Below are 22,111 nucleotides of genomic sequence, written 5' to 3'. Positions count from 1 at the left end.
CGGAGGAGGCTCATTAGTACTGAGAGGATTGGGGATATTTACTGCCACGGGACCTCGACTAGAACTTTTATTGGGAGTGGATGAGATCTTCTCGACATCGTTATTTAGCTGAGTTGTTTCGAGGTCAAGCACATTTGACTCCTTACATATGGAATCAACTGCAGTGTCCGGGATTAGCCATCTTGTGAGAGCCTGAACCCTTCGCTTTGCGTTTCAATGCCCTGGTACCTCTCTTTTTGACGGTTTTCCTGGCAAGGCCGTCGCGGGCAATGGTGAGGCGATTGTGCACAGCTTTTTTTTCATGGCTGCTCTTCTAGCCAATCTTCTTTGTTTTCGAGAGAAGAATATTTCTGACTCATAAGGTGGTTCAGAGGCGGGTATTGAGTCGATAAGAGGCGCCTCTAGGGCTTTGTCCATAGGGCTGGGATCCGAATTTTCTTCTGCCCCAGCAGGGTTTTTCGTTCCGTCTTTCGCTGCGATTGTAAGGGTAGTCTCTAGAATGCGGCCACACATTTTCAGTAAAGTTTTCAAAGAAAACTGAAGGGAGGCCACTGAGGACTGTAGTTCGGCCAAGGCCGTTCGAAGTAGAAACCCTACTAGATTAGGTATTACTTCCGAGGACAGAGGGCTCTTGAAAAGGGGCCAAATTGCGAGATGCAGATAACCTTATGCCGTGGGCCCCCTGTAAGGATGGAACACTTGGGGAAGGAGTCTGAAGTGTTGCATGATTGGCGCGGGTGAGCTGGTGTCATAGCCCGCTGCATTGATAAGCATAGATCAAGTAATGAATTGTTATCTATGTCGCCGTAGTTAGTGACTTCATGCAATATTTCAACAGGGTTGTTTGCTGGATCTACTCCTTCGATGACTGTGAAATTTTTCTCAAGAGGAATGTTTGTTGGAAAGAAATCTGTGATGGTTCCTTTTACAGGGAGTCCTTTCTTTTTATATTTCACTTTAGTCATTATACTGTTTCTTCGAGCGTCAGAGAACTTGCTATTGCGTTCACGAAGATTGTAATTAGATTGTGCACCTTGTCTATGATACGGCATGTGGGTTACAAAGAGAAAAGAAAAAGAAAAATAAACTTTAAAGTTGTTCTGTCAAGAAACGACGTGTCCTCCTTGTCTTCTCCGTATGAGTGTAAGACGTAGAGTTCCAGCCTTAAGGCTGCTTATTACCGACCAAATGGCTAACTAGTATCACTTCAGGGGTGTGGACGCGATCGAAGGGCAAGCCCCACAGTCTCGCAGCTGAACCAACAAAAGCAGTCAGAGAGAAAATGATTTTAAATTCAACAGGCAATTATGTTGCATTTAGGTAGACTTGTGCATAGTCAAAGATAAGAACTTCCAGTTTCAGTATCGTATACAAGAGTGCATTGCTCCTCATACTCTCCGGTTCGTAAAATGGTATACTGTAAATAATGCCTGAAGGATCCTACCTGAATTGTCCAGCCACACAGCCTAACAGCACAACAGCGGCTCCAGCCCTTACTGCCTCCAGGGCTTAACGCCGCAAGGGTGGTAGCCTCATTGTTTTGAAGCCGAATATAGTCACATGATTAATCACGTGACCCAAGTGGCCGCCTCCAGCAGGATCTGGCAAGAGCCCCAAAACAGCTCGCAGAGCCAGTAAGTAGGAACAAAGAACGTTCATTTGTCTTGGAAACACTTCTCCTCAGTATACAGCACCAGCGGCAATAAACACTACCTGAATGTTTCTCTTCCAGATTCTCAATATGTTACCTGAATGTTTCTCTTCCAGATTCTCAATATGTATGTCCAAAGCGTAGAGACTCTTAGCAAGTGAGAACCTAACACCACCGCAAAACTGGGAGTGGTCAAAACCGACTCAGTAAACTATGTGCGCTCATAGGGATTTTTTTACCGTGCAGGATCCATGAGCAGTGACACCCTTAAGCACTATTGACAAGGATGGTGAGACGTAATAAAGGGGAACGCTTTTCAGGTGAGACTCATGGAAAGTGAAGTAAACATTCTTAAGGGGATTCAGAATGAGGGTGTTGACAGGTGCAATATTGGCACATGGGTGCATGGTGCAGCATGCCCAATAGGCTATGGTATCCACTAACCACCAGAGCCAAGAGGGTGGACATAGGGTGTAGGAACCACTAGGAAAAGCATAGGAAAGAGGGAGGACCAAACTTGTGGGAGCATACATTTGGGAAACACAAAGGAGGTAGATTATAAGTGTGCAATGAAGGAGAAGGATACATTTGGACATGAGAGGGGAGGATCACCAAGTAGGACTCGGAAAATCTGTGCACCATCTCTTTAAACTAAGAAGAGCAGGCATTACACATTCAAATCTTCCAGATTCTAAATGACAGTTCTGATTAAACCCGATTCTAATGGGATTCCACTCACCAGGGGCGTTGCTAGGGGGGGCTATAGCCCCTGATCTTTTGGTTGTAGCCCCGGATAGAATCTCAGGAGCTACAGCCAAAAGACTAGCTAGCCCCCAGTCCCAACAGTTCTGACATCAGCTTAGCCCTGGGTCTTTTCCAGACCTAGCAACTCCCCTGCCACTCACTTATCTTGTAGTGTGGGCGCTTCTTCACATTGTGTTGCCAGATAACTGCTTTAGCTTAGGGGGTGGAGTAAACATCGGCCTTATGAAAATCTTTCTGTTTACAGTATTCTTTCAAAGACTCCCCCAAGTCCCTCCGCTCTATACCAAAATGTTTACTTGAAGTCCTTTAGTATCCGAGCTTCCAGAATCCTTACGTTCCCCAATGACGTTATTTGCCAATTTACTCTTCAGAGGCTATGGCGTTCTAACAGTCATTAGAGGATGAGCTCTCTTGGTTTACAAAATGAGCGCCATTACGCAAGCAGAAGAAAACCGTGTACTGAGACAGAAGCAGGTGAAGGGACAGCGTAAATGAAAATTGTAATTCCCACATCGACCTTCCTTCACTTGGGGATGAGGGCAAAATAAGTCCTGGCAATAACAAGGGGGCTATGCAATCCATTTCACGTCGGATTTTTTTTTCCTGTAATGCACTTTAAAAATGCATTATTAAACCCCTTTGCCATTACCTTTACTTGCATGAGGATTTTCTGATGTTAGCCAGTACAGCAGTGTCTTCTCCTGTGGTCGCCTGCTACCAGATCACCGGAGGGGCCACCGCTGATGCAACATCTCCCATATCACATGTAACTAGTCTCCTGTACTGTGGCCCCTTACCAGCTGAGTGGTCTCCCTGCCACATGACTTAACAGCAGCCCTCTGAAGAGAGGGTACATTCAGGATTTAGAATTCCTGAACAAACCTATTTGAACATCGCCATTGCTAAACCAGACATCTAGGGCAATGAGTCTGTAAAAGAAAGCCCATGCTAGTGGATTTCGGTAATTAACCCATTTTGAAGCAATGCCCACCTTGGGGCCCCATTTTGTTAACAGGAGCACTTCGCCTAGGCCTTCAAACAGCAACGATGCCTTGTATCAATTAGCAGAGCAAGTGTCGACTACCTGGTTCCTATTGCATACTTAAAGACATGACCTCCGGGCCAAGTGGCAAAAGGGAGTAAAGAAACAGCAAAACAACTCAAAACGTCCTAGCCAAAAGTAATATCACTTCGAGGAAACCCATCTAAGAAAACAAATGTGTGTGTACTCCAGCAATCGATGTCCTTAATTGACACTTCAGACAAACGCTCATGCCGATTAATAGGCCATTGGTCAGTGTCTGTATCCCCTATACAAAAGCTTCCCAACAGGCCATCAATAGGAGGCCTCCTATGGCCAAGAGAGGTGGTGGCTAAATCAAAAGAAACAAAGCTCATATGTACAAACTGGTAGGATGAGTGCGCTGCATCCCAAGCGAAGAATTATGTTCACATAGGTAACTTGTGAATACAGTTTAAGAACAGGTGAGGCAAATGTTAATGAGCATTTAAATAGAGCACCACACACTGAATTGAGCCCAAGTACTTTAATATTAGGCATTTGAGGGGGTGTGGCCCAGATGGCAGTCTAGCGTGTTGCTCCTCTGTTGAGCTCTAGAGCTTGGCCGGGCATGTGCAGCTACTCATAACCACAGCACAGAAACAGTAGCCTGAGGAGGGATGGGGAATGCTGGGACTGAGAGATAACCGCGATTCAGAGTCTGCCATAGCCAACAATGCTTATGTAATGTGTCGCCCGGCAAACCCACAGGTAGTCAAGAGCGGCAACACCGCAGGAGGATTTTTCACTGCAGATCTACAGAGAGCAAAATGGCAGAGAAGCCCAAGTCCATGCTGTGCGAGTGATAAGAGTCTAGAAGAGGCATCTGCATGACAGTTCAGCAGGGGGAAATCTATGGTGACGCAATCCACTCACAGAAAGACTAGGCAGTATATTATGCTGAGCCGGTAAGCGAAGTTCGCCATGCACCTACTTAGTAAAACCAGGAGGACCCCATTGCAGTGCATTGAGGAGGGTGAGCAAATTATTGATTTAGTTGACTTTATTTTAGTAAGTAAAAACTCCTGTAAGTAGTTTTATCACACCAATGTGAGCCAGGTTTGTTGTTTCTCAGAGGGAGCATATGGAGTGCCCAGGGGAGATACGTGGTACTCATGGATGCATCTTTACTTTAACTAACTGCACTTGGGAACCTATATTTCCCCCCTTAGCTAAACCATAGGCCCGTTGAGTTGTTGCAGATCAAGGTCTGTTTTTGGGCACATTTCTGCTGGCTACTGTGATGAATCCAGGTAGTGTTCGAGCAGCCCCCTTTGGGACTAGAGGGGTGAGCCCGCTAAGCAATATCGTCCCTAGAGAACAGGGCAAGTGGAATCCCAATGGGGGTGACACCACAAGGATTTTCTTGGGGAGGATTCCACCCAACCTCCCTCTAATTACTAATAAACATTGCAGATTTATAACATGGGGGTTGATCAGGACAATCACATAAAGGGCCCCTTTTTAGGTGGATGGCTTGGATCTTAACCTGTATTCCTTGCCGCCATCTTGTTAAGATCAGGACCAAAGGCACCCTCTTTTTCACTCCAGGGAGGAACTTAAACACACCTAGACACCAGCAATGAGAGAACAACCACAATACAGGTATGTGCGTCCACGCAGAGAAGGGAGTCCCTCCCTCACAGGAAGAAAAGCCACATTGTTAACATAGTGGGCAGAGAGTCTGGGAAGTCTCAAGAACGCTGCCACTTGGAAGGCAAACGATCTGGAGAGCCTGGTCCTGCCAAAGCTGCATGAAGCGAGGCCAAGCCAGGAGCAGTGGGTCGGCGTACCGCCGAAACGACATCAAGAGTCCGTCCAGCCCAAAGGCGAGAAAATGCTGAAAGAAACACAGCCGTGCCGACTGAAGCCTGGTCTGAGCTGCTGTTAAGGATTTCAATCGGGCGACATACGCCGGACCAGGACCCTTGCCCCTAGCCTTGGAGGAAGCGCTCTACTGCATTGCCTTTCTCAATATTTTATGCAAATTCAATATGAGATGGCACACAACCCGTCTCACACACCCTTGTTCAAATACCCCGGGTCACAATGGACCATGAACCAGGCCGGTTGGTGAAAATGCAATATTTATTTTAAAAATTCAAAGAAACAATCACACAAATTTTAATGGGGTGATAACTACAATGAAAACTGAAACAATACACTTGGTTAACCTTCTACAAGAACATATACCAAGCAAAAACGAATAGGAGCACTTTTTCTCTTTGGGTAGATAGCACTTGAGTTAAGATTTCCCCTTGCCATGCCCTCCCAAACCCCTATGAATCGAATTTGGAATGGACCGAAAGAAGCAGCAGGGAGTCAGGGATATTGTGCAGCAAACAGAATCAAAATCTGACCTTCCCTCACAAACTAAGGGCAAAAAGCCCTTTGCAAAAGCAGAAAATGACACTCTGAAATTGACAAATAATGTGCGGTTAAATCTATGAGGCAAATATGATTTCTCACAATAGCAGGAATATATGAACACTCGCAATCACAAGGCAAGTTGTCAACAAAAGGCATATAGTTCAAAAACAAGTTAAAAGTAAGAACGCGATGCAGCCTAATCACACTTTGGAAGGTTGAATTTTTTTCTCAATTGGCATTGTAAATGACAAACAGTTATGAAAAACGGGTGAAATACTAAGATTTGGAGTGCGGTTTTTGGGATGCAAGATAGATGCACATCACAGGGACAATATAGGAGTGAAAGGATGGTTGTAGCTGAACATTTGGATGAGATTTACAAGATAAAAAGAGGTTTGGTTTTGGTAAAATAAAGCCACGAAAGAGAGAAAATCGGCTGGGGAAAAGAACAGATTTTACTTAAACTAGATTATTAGAACTATATTGTTAAAGAAAGACACGGTAGGATCCCGGGTTAATTTGCAACTTAACCCGTTCACCCCACGTTCAGATCTATATGGGAATTCATTTCAATTATTCCACGTATCGCTAAGGAGTTAAAAGATGGGGTGAATTAAAGAATGGCGCCAAAACTAGGAAATCACAGAGAAGATGCACAAAGAATTCTGACAGTTGGACAAATTACCAAGGCATAGATTGGGTTGCTTAAGAGCGGAACAAAGACAAAGGGGCAATATGGGATAGGCTATGTGTTTCTATAGGATGGGGAGAATACTCACAGTCCGCGCTTGAATTTGGGATTTTGGAACAGTCAACCGGGTTCTGGTCACTGCGCAACTAGGGTCACCAGGTAGCAAACAGCTGGGCAATTCGGGTCACTGGATAGCAGTACAGCTGGATGACAGAGGTACAGCAGGCATGCAGCTAGCGGGCAAGAAGCTGGTCTGGTTACAGGATGCTCCCCACAAAGGGTACCACAGCTTTTCCCCTTTGTTAGTGGGATTTTTAGATGAAGGCATTTCTGAAGTAGTGTCAGCTATGCTTTGGCCTTGTAGTGGAATCTGGAATCTCGCAAGATGAATGTAGAAGATCGGCAATGCAGGTGCTGGAAATATTCAGGAGAGAGTCTGTCGAGAGTTCGGTCAGCCACCCTTTATAAAAAGCATGGTGACATCACAGAATTATATGGTAGGGCAGGCTTAGCCGAGTACGTCCCTAAACAACTGGATTGGACATGGGTGATTGTTACCGCCTTCTTGTTAACTGATCAGACTCTAGAAACCCAACATCAGCTTTATGATGTGGGTTTACTATGTTCAAAACCTCCCACAGTTAATTTTGCCATAACCCAGTTTTGACATAAATGGCACATTTTTACAGTTGTGGCATTTTAACAAATCACATGGGCAGATTACATATTTTATGTAGAGCATGGCAGTCCAAGTCTCACGGTTGTAGGACCTTGTTTCGTCCGCTTAACAATTTTTCGTCTTTTTCAGGGAGAAATATTCGCCCTAAAAATCTAGAACTTTATATATGGGTATAGATTATTATACGGCATATCAGTATTGAATTTCATAATGGCAGCATGTCCACTTTCCTCAGACTGTCCAATGCTCTACCATTTCTGTTCCCCATATGGCAGTGAAGGCTACGTCTTAAATGAAAACCCACAAACTTACATTTAAACTGTTAACTTTTTACATTTTTGCGAAGTCCTGTTGCAAAGATAAAAGTCTTACAAGTTTATTTATAAAATATTCTTTTTAGGCAAATGTTCAGCATTGTTCACCATATATAGACATAGCTTACAAGGCTGCTCTTGAGTTGGCTTTGCAGCTCCAAGGAGAAGTTGCGGGGAAGTGTGATTTCCCTTTTCACATGTCCGTGTCCCAGAATTTCTATTGTAAGAGGCCTCAGCCCAGACAAAAGCCTGCCATGGTAGCAATTATCACCCATGTGTGCTCTAAAATCTACTGTGAGGGGCCATCTGTTGCTAGCAACCCCCAAGCAGAAACCTGTTTGGGGCTGATTTCCGCCATGTAGCCAATGCAATTTAAATCCTTATTTTATTTATTTCTGTTCTGAATCAGAAGAAAGCCTGTTCAATAAAACCTCCCATATATGTTTCACAGCACAAATCCCTTTACATTGCTAGATAAGGGCAGGGCCTTATCCAACATAAACTTTTAAAAAGGTACTTTTCTTATTTGCAAAAGTACATTTAAACATGTGGTGACTGCTGGCATTTTCCTTTCCAATTCGTTTTTTCTCTTCCATCTGAATTCCCACATTGTTCTGTAGCCATAGTTAGTTTCTTGTATGCAGCAATTTGTTTGAAACACAGATGCACTGAAATTGACATAGGCCCAGAGATCTGGGGTTTCTTTGAAGCATTGATCTTTTTGACATTTGATGGCTGAAAGTGAAGTTTATTTTGCCTTTTCAGATTTGGCTGGCACAGCCTGTCATTCTGGGATCATGCTTTCTTCTGCATAAGCACAATGTGGATATGAAAGGGCATGGCAGGTGTAAAGGACCGTAGGGGCGTGTCTGTACTTCCGCTCTCTATATGGCAGAGGAGAGGCACACAGGAACCAAGCCAAGATTCTCCATTATTGGTAACGTAGTCGAGAAATCAAGGCCTAGCTTCTCAGGTGGTGATGCAGGCTGGTTCTTAAGTACAGTGTAGTCCCCAAGCATCCACAAAGGAATGTCTGCACACTATCGGTTAAAACACAGTCTTTATATAATTAATATTCAAAGGTGTATACGATAACTCACTTTGTGCTCAGAAAATCAACAATGGTAAATTTATACAGTTCTAAAGTGGTACCACAACGATTATTAGATCTCATTAATGTGCATCAATTATACTGTCAAAATGTCACACAGATCAACAAAGAGGAAACCAGGAGTAGAGAGAGGAAGGAAAGCAAGAAGATGGTTGAACAACTGGCAGAATACTGGTCACTACCGTTAAACACAGCTCTGTGTGGAGATTTCCCCCCCCCCACCTGGGCAACCTGTAGGATAAAGATAAAAGCCCAGTCCATATATTGTTCACACTAGACTTCCCAATAGTTCTGCAACCCCAAAGTACCTGGCGTTGTAGTACTCCTCGTCGGGGAATCGACGGCCCTTCTTGAGTGCCCTCCCAGGAGTCACGGGTCGTTGAACGTGCGACAGAGAACAGGTTGAGCTACTACGGTGAAGTGGCAGCTTCGTTCCTAGCGGTGCTCGTTGACAGGGAAGCGGAAACGTCCTGCAAGGAAGAGGCGTGCGGGGCACCTCGAAGTCGATAGTTCTGGACTGCAAAGAGTTTGAAGAACTGTGGCCCAGCAAGGGCATCAAGTTGTCGGCGTCTCTGTGGTCTATGGGTGGCGGGAAACCCACCGGTGGATGCTCCTTGGCGCATAGACGGTCAGGCCTTCTCCAGCAGGATACAGCGGCGACGATGCAGACGAGAGCGTCCTTGGATCAATGAAGTTCTTGGGCAAACAGGAGCACGGCGGCTCCAGTCGACAACAGTCCGGGCGCTTCTTGTGATTCCGCAGCGGTCCCAGTCTCGGGTCGGCAGCCTGTCGAAGGTCTGTCTACCAGGGAGCTTTGGCAAAGATCAGCTGGTGCACGATGGTCCCTCGCAGCTCGGGAAGAGGGCACCTTACCAGGTCCTCTCTGGGTCAGTCCTTGGAGGCACAGCAGCTTTCAGATTGTGAAGGAGAGCAACAGCAATTCTTCTTGTCCAGCAGGGCTTCAAGGTCAAGCTTCAGTTACTCCAGTTACTCGTCGTAGTGGAGTTCAGCTTCTGAACACGATTCCTAGCAGTGAGAGGTCCCCAGATATACTGTTGATCTGCCATTTATTCCGCTGGGTCACACTCAAGCATCCAATCACGACTAAGGGCATTCAGGCAGGCAGCCAATCAGGCACACGGTGCATTCAGGCCATTCACTTCTCTCCAGACACTGACAACAAGTTATGTGTATTGGGACAAGTACCCAGCCATCCAACACTCCACACTGCATTCATACCGGTTTCGGGCAGGGCTGTCTCAGTCATTGTGTCAACCACTAGATACTAGACACCCACAACACAGAATGCGTATTCGTCACATACTCCATTCACCCAGGTCCCACCCACAGGCATACCCACAACATACGGTCGTTGAGAAGGCTCCAGCCAGTCTGATCAGAACTTCCCCCACACTACCATATATGGAACTTCCACCCAACAGCCAGTCAGGGGGAAGGGATGGAGTCAGGGCTTCCCGGGACTTCGGGAAGATCAAGGTAACAGGCAATGGAAGGCAAGAGGCCATGGGGGCCATTTTGTCTCCATCAGGAATCTACCGATTTCAATGACGGGGCCTGGGCATCCCAAAATGGAGGACGCTCAGGGCACCAGTTAATTCAGCACATAGCTGCTACCAGCCCGTACCCTGCTCTATGGGTCACACACAGGTGCCCAAAAACATACACTAGGGGCACAGGGTTGCACCCCTACCCATGGGTGCCATAAGAGTATCCCATGGGTCTGTTCACCAAACCAAGAGAGCTGCACTGCCAGGAGTCCCACATGAAAGACACAACAGAACACACAATACAAAGCAGTAAAGGACAAGGCTACAGAGGCCCTGTCCCTCTGATGCATTTCCAGCGTCACAGCAGGGCCTTACGGATAAAAGCGATGGGATGTGGCATAGATGAAAATAGCGTCAGGACAGCATCCTTTTCAGTGTAAAATATTCCCTTTTCAATAGGAACTTTCTGCAAGCAGCAGAGCAGCGTTGCTTTGATTCACCCAAGAACACACTGGCACCTTTATCAGTGTGCCCCCTGTTCCAACTCGCCCAACAGGGGTTTGGCAAGATGGTGCAGCCATCCTTTTGTCGCTGTACAATGCAGTTTTGATGCAATGATGCTCCAAGGAGCCAGCGCAGCCATTTTGCTGTTGACTGCAGAAGCGCAGCTTGGTTATGGATGGGAATTCTGCTGAGTGGGTCAAAGTAGCCCACACTGCGGAACCACGCTGTCCAGAGACGCCTGGGGGAGAGGTAAACAAACTTACATCAAGAGCAGGCATCAGACATATCAGCACCCACACCAGGCCACAGATGTGCATAACTCATGGGGAGACACAGGCTGAACAAACCACAAGCCTGCACAGGAGTAAATGTCCAGGAATCCCATGAAGGGGAAAAGAAGAGGAAGAGGAGGAAAAGACAGGGAAAGTTATAAACCCATGTTAGGCTGAGAAGCAGAGCAACCCAGTAAGGGGTGGGAAAAGTAAGCTAACAAACCAGGCTGAGCAGGTCCATAGACCATGCCAGGCTGGGCAGGCAAATACCAGACAAGTCCAGAAAAGCAAGCTAATGAACCGGGCTGACTACATGAATAACCAGGAGGGGTTGAGAGAATCAGGCTATCAAACTGGGCTAAGGAGGCCCGTACTCCATGCTGGACTGAACAAACTAATACCACAGGAGGGGAACGCTAACCAGTAAGGCCCAATCAGGCCAATAGACGACACAGGGCTGAAGAATCAAGATATCCCACAAGGAAGAGTAAGAAAGGAAGCATCAACCAGGACTGACCAAGTCCATAGTCTACCCGAGGCTGAGATGCTAAGTCAATCCAAATTATTATTATTATGGTATTTACTGAGCGCGGACCTAGCTTCAAGAAGCAACAGAATGCTTTACAGAGGTGTACAATATTACGAATCTATGTGATGACTGCGCTGCCCGCAATCCCCAACTCCAGTTATGGTGCCCAAGTAGAGCGGGGGACACCCCCGCCATCCCCGCTCTGATTGGGTGCAGTAAATGACGCCGTTATTTTGTGCGCCCCAAAAGTCGCAGTGACTCCAAATATGGCAAGGACACTCGTTCTATTAAGATCCTAATTAGAATATGGTGCGGGACGACATTTCATAATCAGATGGTGATACTTTGGAGAGCAAAATTTCACTTGTCCCTATATTTTAGGACAGGTATTATGGTTGCTTTGCGTTAAAGCTGTGCCAGATATTGGCATTCTCTCCAAGAGCTGAGGGTCGTTGTTAATAAGAGGTCCTTGTGTGGGCTCTATGTTATTAGTGAAATCATTCAGTTGCATCTGTTGATTTGTTTTTTTTTCAGCTTGGTATACATACTTTTTTTGTTGAGCAGCTAAGTATATATCTACTGTTTTTTGTATTTCTAATCGTCTTTGGTTCATAGTTACGACAATCATAAACCGCTTGTAACAGTTTGGGTGATGCTATAGATTTACTATCTAATCTTAAGGGTGTTTGTTGTTGACTGGGCAACTTATTAACCTTGTTTTGTTGCTCTTCAACAGCCGAGACTAGCTCATCCAACCGAGCATACGCTGTTGCTGCTTGTCTGTTTTTTGTTGAACTATTTCTTTTGCTAAGGAGATCTTTAAATATTTATTTTATCACAGCTGAGGAGGCCTTGACACTATTTTTTAGGCAAGGAGATTGCCTTTATAAACTGCTTGGAGGTTGAGCTTGAGGGCAAATGTATCAAATTCATGTTTTTTTTTCCATGCAAGGGATATTTATTAGCCTTTCTGCTATTATGATTCTTATTTGGTGCAAATGTACAAGAGAGATTCATCAGTTTGGGTATTTGTTCTGAGATATTTGACCTTATAGAGGCTTGAGGTGAGGTTACCATACCAATTGTTGAGTCAATGTGCGCAACTTCAAAAGGTCTGACGACTCGTCAAAAGAAGGCAAAACAATGTTGTTGTGTTTCGATATGTCATTAAAATCAGCGCTCATGGGCTCAGTATAGACGGCGCAGGTTGTTGCAAATTATGCACTGCTGATGATAGCTGGGAAGGCAACCTGTGGACCTTATCAGACAAATTCATAATCAGAGTTTATTCCCGTTGTAATAATTGGGTAATGAGACTCGACTGAATCTTTAGAAGTAAAAATCAATTACCAAACAGCTTTGCTAAGGATGTTAACGCTGTATTCATCGCTATTGGTGTTATATCCAAAAGTGACGAAGGGACTAGTGCAGTTTGAGGAATACGTAGTAAGTGAGAGTCCTTGTTTATTTTTTGAGGTGTAAGGTACGTAAAAGATATTGAAAGCGCTGATGAGTTATGTAGGGAGTGTTTGAACATCATTGGTGATTGTGAGAGACTTGCTCGTAAACATTATTGGAGACATCTGAGAATTTGAAGTTACTTGGGCAGGAGTCACATTATGTGCAACATGAGTTTCAGAGGTTGATTGGATGGAAATACCAGTTAACACTTGGTCTTGTTCTTTTGGCCGTTAATTGCTGTTCCCCGACAAAGGAAGTTGCAGTTAAATCAGGAGTTCATGCATCTCGTTCGAGTGAGTCTGTCGGTTACAACACCCAACAAGACACTGATGGTTGGGGCCTAAACACTCTAGGCAACGCATATGGGTATCTGCCGCCACAAAATGCCTGCAGCAAGATGCGAAGGTGAATAAATGAAAAAAAAAAATATTAAGGGGAAAAACGTCCAGTCCCGTTGGAATGGAAAAAAAGACTGACGGAAATTGCCGGTTGGAGTTGTCAGCAGGGCTAGTCAAGCCCACACTCTGCTGCCTACCCGGCAACCCACATTTCTTAAAGGGGACATTTTGCTTGGTGCTGTGCAAAAGTGGTCAGGTCCCATCCCTAGACGAAGGACTCCCATAAGTATGGAGGAATGAGACATAAGACTCTGATTTTGATGAAATAAAGGTCATTCAAAATCTCAGTCAGGTTTTCTTTTTGCTACGCAGCAATATACTAGCTCTAAAACTTGTCTTTTTGTAATCCATACGTCATTTGACCTAGTAATTTAGGGCCATTTAAAAAATGTATTTTCATCTTAAAGTTTCTCTTCAGATCAAGCAATATTAACAGTTGAATTCCTGCCTATGGAAATTAGTAGGTGAAAGAGGTAGGGAAGGCTGCTAAGTATCACAGTTGCATCTTAATGTTTATTGGGAGTATGTTTACTCCCTATCTTATTGTTGGGACTATTTGTTGTTGTTAGGGAGTCAAAGTGCCTCGTACACCCTTTATCTACAACAGTAGTTCCAGGTCAAATTATGTCACTCCTCATATCTCACATTACTGTGGCCAATTACTTCAAAACGCAGATACATTTCTCACTGTCCTACTACCTCTCTACATTCCTACTGTGTCTTTCGTTCAACGCTGGTTTCTTCTGTGAGTTTCTATAGGACTGCTTGGAGATTTTGGTCTCCCTGGCATTGGTCAATATGGCAACTTTTGTTTGTGCCTTTTCTTAGCACACTCCTGTATGTAAAAGGCTTTCTTGTACTCCCATGGGAAGAGGTCTGCTTCCTACTTCCTCTACTAAGCCCTGATAGGAACCACTCCAACAAATGTGTTCTGTGGCGCTCCTTGTATACAGTAGCCAACCGGAATACACGCTCTGTGCCTCAGAGTAGCGGTATCTGATTGTGTATTAGTGGAGACGGACTCCGGCTTTGCTTAAAGAAAAAAGTTCTTTATTCAGGTACAACAAAAATAAAGTTAACATTGTTGGTTAGTTGGGAGTCGCTTCTTCCCTGGCGTTCGGAGTTCTCCAGTGCGGGTGTCGACTTCTGATGCTCTCTATACACTGTTTAGTAGGCCCACTGATAAGTCGTATCTTCGGGTTCGGCAACATCGACTCCCATTTGGAAACACAAAACACAACGGACAACAAAGTATCAGTAGTCTTCTTTAAAAAAATACATTACGTCCCTTTTCCAAACACAATCGGATGCTTCGTCTGTCGCGCTCGTGCATGCGGTTGACCACCTGAGCCGCTTGTTTTCCTCGGGGGCTTTGCCACACGGGATTTGGGAGGATCTGTCTGAGGCTGCTCTGGTCCAGAGGCGCAAACGATAGTAAAAGGTGCATCCTGGTTCTCCTTGTCCACCCTATGATCAGAGTGTTGTTTACAGGGTCATGTATGAGGATAAGAGGAATCTGCCTTCTCCACCTACAGCGGAATCGTAATAAGGAGGGTTGTCCATAGTTGTGTATCTCCGGTTTGGCCCTCTCACAACCGCCCAAAGGAGTGTTGGCACGGGGAGGATCCCCGGTTGAGGCCGTCCAGTCGGCCACATCACAGACAGTACTAGGTCTTCTAACATCATCCGACTTCTTTGGCTCATCCTGCACTGCCATAGCCTTCACATGCTGCATGATGGTTGATCGCCTGGCCCTGCATCGGACTGTCAGTACACATCACAGGCATAACTTTGGTTCCCATCTGGACCCAGGCCATTCCACAGTGAGATTTGTGAAGGGAAGGGTTCACAGGAGGTGTGAACTGTTTAAGTATTATGCTTGTGTGAGTTTGGGGGATAGTATTTGGATTTGGTGTATGAGTTGGAGGCCTGTGAATGCACAGTTAGATTTCACTCTCGTCAGAGACCCTTCCCAAGTATCTCTCTATCAGTTCTTTTTTCTGGGGTGTCAGTTGCTTATGATTTCCTGATAACCCTTAATAACCTTGGTGTGCTGTGTAACTTTAATGCTCCTCTTTCTTCCTTGAAGCCATTGAAGCATAACTTCAAAGCCACCCTCCCACACACCTGTGGATTAAAAATCTCACCTCTCAATTTCTCTTCTGCATCCGAGTCACATCTCTCTCACCTCTATGCCTTTCAGGAGTCAATGTTTGTCCTCTGGTACATGCCATGGACCACCTACATTCCTTTAAAAGGGTTCCCTGTTTTTTTGACCCAATGAGTATGAAACTAAAAGGAGCATCATCTAATTTTTTTTAGAAGGGATAGCCATCAGGCTTTATATATCCAGGATGCGGTGCTAGCATACAAAGGACCTAGTGAGACATCTTTATTTCCTCCATACTGCTCCATGTGCATGCATCTGGTGTTCAATGGGTGGCTTTTTCTACAGGATGAACAGTCTCGAAAAGGATCACAACAGGACTTTCTTGCAGCTGTCCAAAAATCCAGACAGAAGTACTTTGTCGTTACAAAAACGATTTTGTTTTTACAAGACTTATGGAGGCTTTGAAAAAATCCTTGATTTTTCCACAGTAAAACTGTCACACTGAGACAATTGGACAAACAAGATCGAACGATTTCATTCTTTTATATTCATCACTTAATACTTTGTCAAAGGGCTATTTTGGAAGTAAGTCATATTTTAGCCACAAGTTGGATATGTGGGATTCATATTTGACACTGGGGCTAGATGGGCCATGTATGGGCATTCAGGGCTGCCTGAATGAGGCTGGGGAGGTGTGTACAGGCCAGAATATCCTTTTGCATCTATGCAAGTCTACATAACCAAGTGTCCCACCTACAAACCATTTCTTCAGAGCTAGCTTAGACATTCTTTGGCACAGGAGTTTTTCCTGGGAAACCAATACTATCCTTCCATTTCCAGTAAACAATAACAGGTTTCAGAAAGTCTGTCTTTTCACTCCATCTTGCAAAAGAAACACAACAGTAATATCCATAAACATAAGGTAAGCAGACAGTTTCTGCTAGAAAGATATTTCCACCTGAACAACACTCCTGTTAAATCATTGCATCTATGAGACAAATTGGTATTTCTGCATCAAAAACACAACACTTGAGAGGTCAAGATTTGTTGGTGCATGTGCACAGACTGCAGTAAAATCAAAATCCCAAAGCAGAGTTTAGAGAATCTGAGAGTGGGCAGAGTGTAAAATTCTCTCCTAATTGATGTAGGACACCTAATAGTTGCCCCATTCTAGTGGATGCTGGTGTGGAGAATATTTTTTATTTTTTTTAAAATCAAAGGATTTTTATTGGCATTTTAATTATAACACCACAAAACTACCAAAATTGATTTCTCTGTATTTTTTTTTTCAACAGTACTTTTTATTGAGCATTTCGATAGGAAATACAATGACATCAACATCAGCTTTAGGTATACCAACGCCTATCACCAAAATCATGGTCATCTCTCTTTCAAGGGGAACGGGGCATAAAGGAAGGGAGAGGGGCGGGTGAGCAGGGGAGGGCTTGAGCGGGTCTTGCAAGTTCTTCTGGGGGGCACGGGACTGAGTTCAGTTGCTTACTACTCTCTTCGCTGAGGTGCCGGCTCTTCCCCTCAGTCCTGTAGCCAGCGTGTGAGCAGGGGCCTTTGGGTGAGGCCTGGGTACTTTTCAGAATAATTCATAAATGGTGCCCACGTATTCAGGAAGCGGTTCAAGTTCCCAGAGCAAATTTTCGTGATCTTTTCTGCCACAATAGTTTCCCAGCATTTCGCCCACCATAACATGGTTGAGGGGCCCTCCGCATTTTTCCATAATCAGGCCAGTCAAATTTTCGCGGCCAGCAGGAGGTGGGTGCACAGGCGCCATATGACCAGAGAGTGGGAATGCCCCTCCCCCAGTTTCACCCAAGAGCATAATCCCTGGGTCCGACAGGATAGTTAGTCCTGTGAATGCTTTGATGTGGCCCATCTCTTACCCCCAGTACCTTTCCGCTCTAGGACATGACCACAAGAGATGGAACAGAGTACCCCTTTCTACACAACCTCGCCAACAATTCGGGGGTGGGGGTGTCCGTGTTGGCTTTGTTCAGCTGAACCGGGGTGGAGTAATACCTGTAACAGACCTTATAGCCCCCTTCCTTGTTCGTGATGCATCGAGCGCTCTTATGCAGCCTAGATCAAACTTTCCCTCATTCCTCTACCTCTCTCGGCCAATGTCTGTTCCATCTAAATGTTTGTAGATTGCGGATACCTTTCCCCTTGAATTTGCTGATCAGGGGGTGTGTTCTAGGGCAGTCCGGACTCTCGCCCCCTTCTCCCTCACTGCCTTGTGTGAAGCCCAGTGCCGCAGTTGGGTGTAATGGAACCTTTCTGCCTCTGCAACCCCACATATTTTTTGAAGGACAATGGAGACCCTTCCTCCAAGAAATCAGATAATTTTTGTAGCCCTCCCTCTTGCCATGCTGTAAACCCATGTGGGGGGATCCCGGGAGTAAACTCTGGGTTGTTCCAAATTGGTGTGAGCGGCACCAGAGAAGACTTGCAGCCCCATTTGCGGCTGCCGCTTTCCAGTTATGTACAGTGTTCAATGTTGCTGTGAGGGGACCCTGTTTGCCTTGGGATTTTATGGACGGTAGGTGTGGAAGGTCTGCCAATGGGACCGGGCACCAGGCCTCCTCTATTCGTCGCCACAGAGGGTGGTCTGAAGAGCGAACCCACGTAAATGCACGTGAAAGCTGTGCTGCCAGAGCGTATCTAGCTACATCTGGGCCACCCAGGCCACCCACTGCCCTGGAGCATAATTTTCTTCGCTATTCTGGGTTTCTCCCTCCTCCCCCCCCCCCCCCCAATATGAATTTCTGAATGTTTCTCTGCAGAGTGATAAGCTTCTTTTCTGTGATGTGAACCGGAAGAGCAACACAGTGGTATAATAGTCTGGGGACCAGATTAATTTTCACTGTGGCTATTCGGCTGAACCAGGAAATTTCCTGCGCACGCCATCTCTCTAAATCACGCTAGAGTATGCTGAAAAGCCGTGGGAATTTGCTCCGATGTGTGAGGATTCTCTGGGGATCTGAACTCCCAGGTACCCAATCGACGAGGTTGCCCAGGGAATTGGTAGTGCTGGACTTAAGTCCTCCTTTTGTGTGTTGGGGTGAGATTAATTGTCATCACTTCTGATTTATCTAGGTTCACCCTGAACCCCGAACAAATTCTTCGACTTCACCCCAAAGCGGGCCCAGGGAGGAGCTTGGCTCAGTTGTAGTGACCAGTACATGATCCGCATAAAGCGCAATTTTATATTCCTGACTTCACACGGCCAACCCGATTATCCTTGGATTTTGCAAATCCTGCTCGCAAACGGCTCCATTGACAGGGCGAAGATCAAAGGTGATAAGGGACACCCCTGCCTCGTACCCCTGGATATGCAAATTGTTTCAGACCCGATACCATTCACCTGCAACTGGGTCGTAGGCCTTGATAGCTGGCTATAGCCCATGTTATAAAGTTTGGATCAAAACCCCAGTGCCATAGGACGCTCCAGATATAGCCATAGTCCACCAAACCAAATGCCTTATGGGCGTCCAGTGAGATCACAAACATTCCTCTTTCCTCTGTCCTGTTTGCGCTTTCAATGTCTATGGCGCGCCTAATATTGTCGTGCGTTCCCCTCACTGGAATAAAACCTGTTTGGTCTCGGGCTATGATGTGCGGGAGATGTGTTTAGTCTGGTTGCTAGTACTTTCGAGTACATTTTCCCATCATTATTCATTAAGGTTATTGGCCTGTACGAATCTGGGTGTTCACGATCCTTCCTCAGTTTGTGAATGAGAATGGTCAGCGATTCCTCCATAGATTTAGTGACGTTGCCAGTGCTGAAGGAGGAGTTAAATAGTGTGGTTAGTCACAGAGTTAAGATGTGCACAAAGGACTCTTGGAATTTAGCGATTAGCCCGTCCAGGCCCGGAGCAGAATTTTTCAGTGATTTAATAGCTTCCACCGTTTCTTCTAGGTGATGGGGTCCTCTAGGAAGTGCAGCAAGGATTTATGTTGTTGGGTTTTGCTGGCGCACAAATAGCTAGGCAAATTATCCAGGTGTGTTGTGGGGGCAGTCATAATAGCTTTGTGGATATTCACAAGCACCTCCATCTTGTCCCGATCCCTATATTGGGCCTGACCATTTGCATTCCTAAGGCAAAATATGTTGTTTCTGGTGTGCGTTATTTTCAGTTTGTACGCCAAGATACGATTGGCTTTATTAATTTTACTGTAATAAAACTGTTTTGTATAGGCCAGTGATTTCGCCGATCGACGTGCCCAGTGCATCTCCAGTGCTATTTTTTCTTTACGCGGTGCCCTTTCCCCTTTCCTTGTCCAATGGGTTTGCAGACCTTTTTACAGCGAGGCTACCGTCCCCTCTAATTTGGACAGTAGAATTTTCGATATCCTTCGCTGCTCCGCCCCTACACTAATGAGGGAACTCCTCACCACCGCTTTCATGGCATTCCAAACTACCCCAATGGGAGTGTCCGCTGGTGAGGTTTCCAGAAAGTAGTTAGTTAGTGTTTCCTCACTTTCCCTTTTAATATTTGCATCTAGTAGCATGGAGTCACGTAACTTCCAGTACCTCGTTGGGGGTTGGGGAGAGCCGTTAATACTCAAGTCGGCCGATATTGCGGCATGGTCCGAAATTGCCCCTGCGTGTATCTCTACCCTGTCCAAGCATGGGTAAATTACATCTGTGACCAGCAAGAGGTAAATTCTTGAGTAACCCCTATGTGTGTGCGAATAGTGCGTTTAGTCGCTGACCCTCATTTGGCAACCTCCATGCATCAACCGTTCCAGTTTGCTCAATAGCCTAGCCAGGGATAATGCTAGCGAATGGTCTAGTTTAGTTGCTGGCAGCGTTTTGTCTGCATTAGGGTCAGGGACATGTTAAAATCCCCACCCACGAGTAAGAAACCCTCTGAGAATGCCAGGACATTGGGATCAGGCTCGCAAGGAACGTGTCCTGAGAGGTGTTGGGGCAGTAAACTGCCACCAATGTGATTGGCTGCTCCACTAGTAGGCCCTTCAATATGAATCTGCCCCCCGGATCCCGCCTAACAGATTCTAGTCATAGGGACCCTCTCGCTCAGCAAGACTGCCATCTCTCTCTTTTTCTCCCCTGAAGTGGAAAAAAATTCTTAAACCTTTTGAATCTAACCTGTTTCTCGTCATCCTGGAGCAGTTGAGTCTCCTGGAGGAATATTATGTCGCTCGCTAGGTGACTAAGCTTGTGCTCCACCAACCTGCGTTTCCCCGGGAAATTGAGGCCCTGTGCGTTCCACGTCTGATTTACCTCTAGTCAGCCGACCCCATAATGGATGCAGCTTTGGTCGCTAGTTTGGCTGCCCCTAGACGGGCTACCTGCGTGGTGTGGGTCCAATTGAAAATCCTTGAGATGTGTGCGGATGTCAAAGTGCTGTAGCATTGCAATATATGTGGGAGAGCAATTTCCAACGCCTCTCTTCCCCTTCGGCTTGCTCCCCCTGTCCCATTCCCATCCCTCCCCCCAACCCAAAAAAACAAAGAAAGGAGATTCTCCTACCCAACGGGGTAACTGGATGTGCTCGAACCACGAGCACCAATGGCCAACTGGGCCCAACTTATCAGCTAAACAGTGTAAATTGCCTTTGCGGTGCCTCCTGGAACTACTAATCGGATTGAACTTGATACGAACTGGACTAACCCCGAGGATCGGGGAAAGGGCTCTACCCGCATCACTCCCATCCCCCATTCCCTCTTCCTCCAACCCATCTAACTCAGCTAGGGATGAAGTTCCTGAAATGTGCCCCCCCCCCTCATCCCCTCCTGAGGGTCAGAGACCCCGAGAGGTCAAGAACTGACCTGGTTTGCACTCAGCGCTTTATGGCCGCTCAGTCTAGGTTGGGTTTGCTTTGTGGTGGGTCCCGGGTCCTGCGCGTTCTGTTTATCCTTGTCCATGTCCTTCCATCTTGCATTTTGGAGGGATCGCCGGTGGTCTTTTCTGCTTCAGATCCATCCGAGGCGAGGTGGCCGCTTGCAGTGGGATCGTTGTGTGTACCAGATCAAGCTCCAGGGGAGATTCGTCAGGGAGAGTTATGATGAATCTGAACAGGTCCACCACAAAGGCCTCCAGCTCTGAGTCCCGGACAGACAGTGGGATACCTCAAAGGTGTTATGCTCACCTGGTTTCCACAGGGGCGCCGAACGAAGCTGGACTGTGGCGGTCTCCACCAGCGTGACTCGTAGCGAAGCGATGAGTGACTGCACCTGCCCCTTTAGTTTAGTCTGTCTGGCACGAAGGAAGATTTGCCTAAAATGGTGAAAGTGATAAATTAACTAGCCGTAAGAAGAAGGGCCAACTTCCACCTCCGTGACCTCCCAAAGTCCCTTCACTGTGTCACACCTTATTGTTATGAAGGCTTGGCTCTCCATCCTGCGACTGTATGCAGAGGTGAGTCGAGATTCAGGGATCCAGTTAACTTCACTGATCCTGTAGCCTTATGGCAGAGTTCCAGACAACAATGACTCTGAGGTTAGTCTTTATGCCAATCCTAAATAGCATGAAATGCTTTAGAGTTCTGGTTGTCTTAAAGTTCACTCCTGTACCTTTCTTTGCAGATTCCCCTTTGAGGTACACCCGAAGAAAGGCGACTCCCCTCCGGATAAGATGAGGTAATACCAAGGTAAGTTTCAATACTTGCACAATTCAAAAATGTCTAACAGGTGATATTGTTCTTTCGTG

At 46.0% G+C, this 22,111-nt stretch overlaps 1 protein-coding gene across 3 annotated transcripts in view; it reads right to left on the bottom strand.

Moving 5' to 3' along the window:
• Window positions 1–22,111, bottom strand: part of ROCK2 (Rho associated coiled-coil containing protein kinase 2) — a 1,440,935-nt gene that overhangs the window by 764,918 nt on the left and 653,906 nt on the right. The gene's annotated exons all lie outside the window — the stretch shown is intronic.

The sequence above is a fragment of the Ambystoma mexicanum genome, chromosome 4p, assembly GCF_040938575.1.
Source record: "Ambystoma mexicanum isolate Mex_15411 chromosome 4p, UKY_AmexF1_1, whole genome shotgun sequence".
NCBI lineage: Eukaryota > Metazoa > Chordata > Amphibia > Caudata > Ambystomatidae > Ambystoma > Ambystoma mexicanum.
Note: the sequence above shows the minus strand (reverse complement) of the source record. Positions and strands in the feature narration are given on the sequence as shown.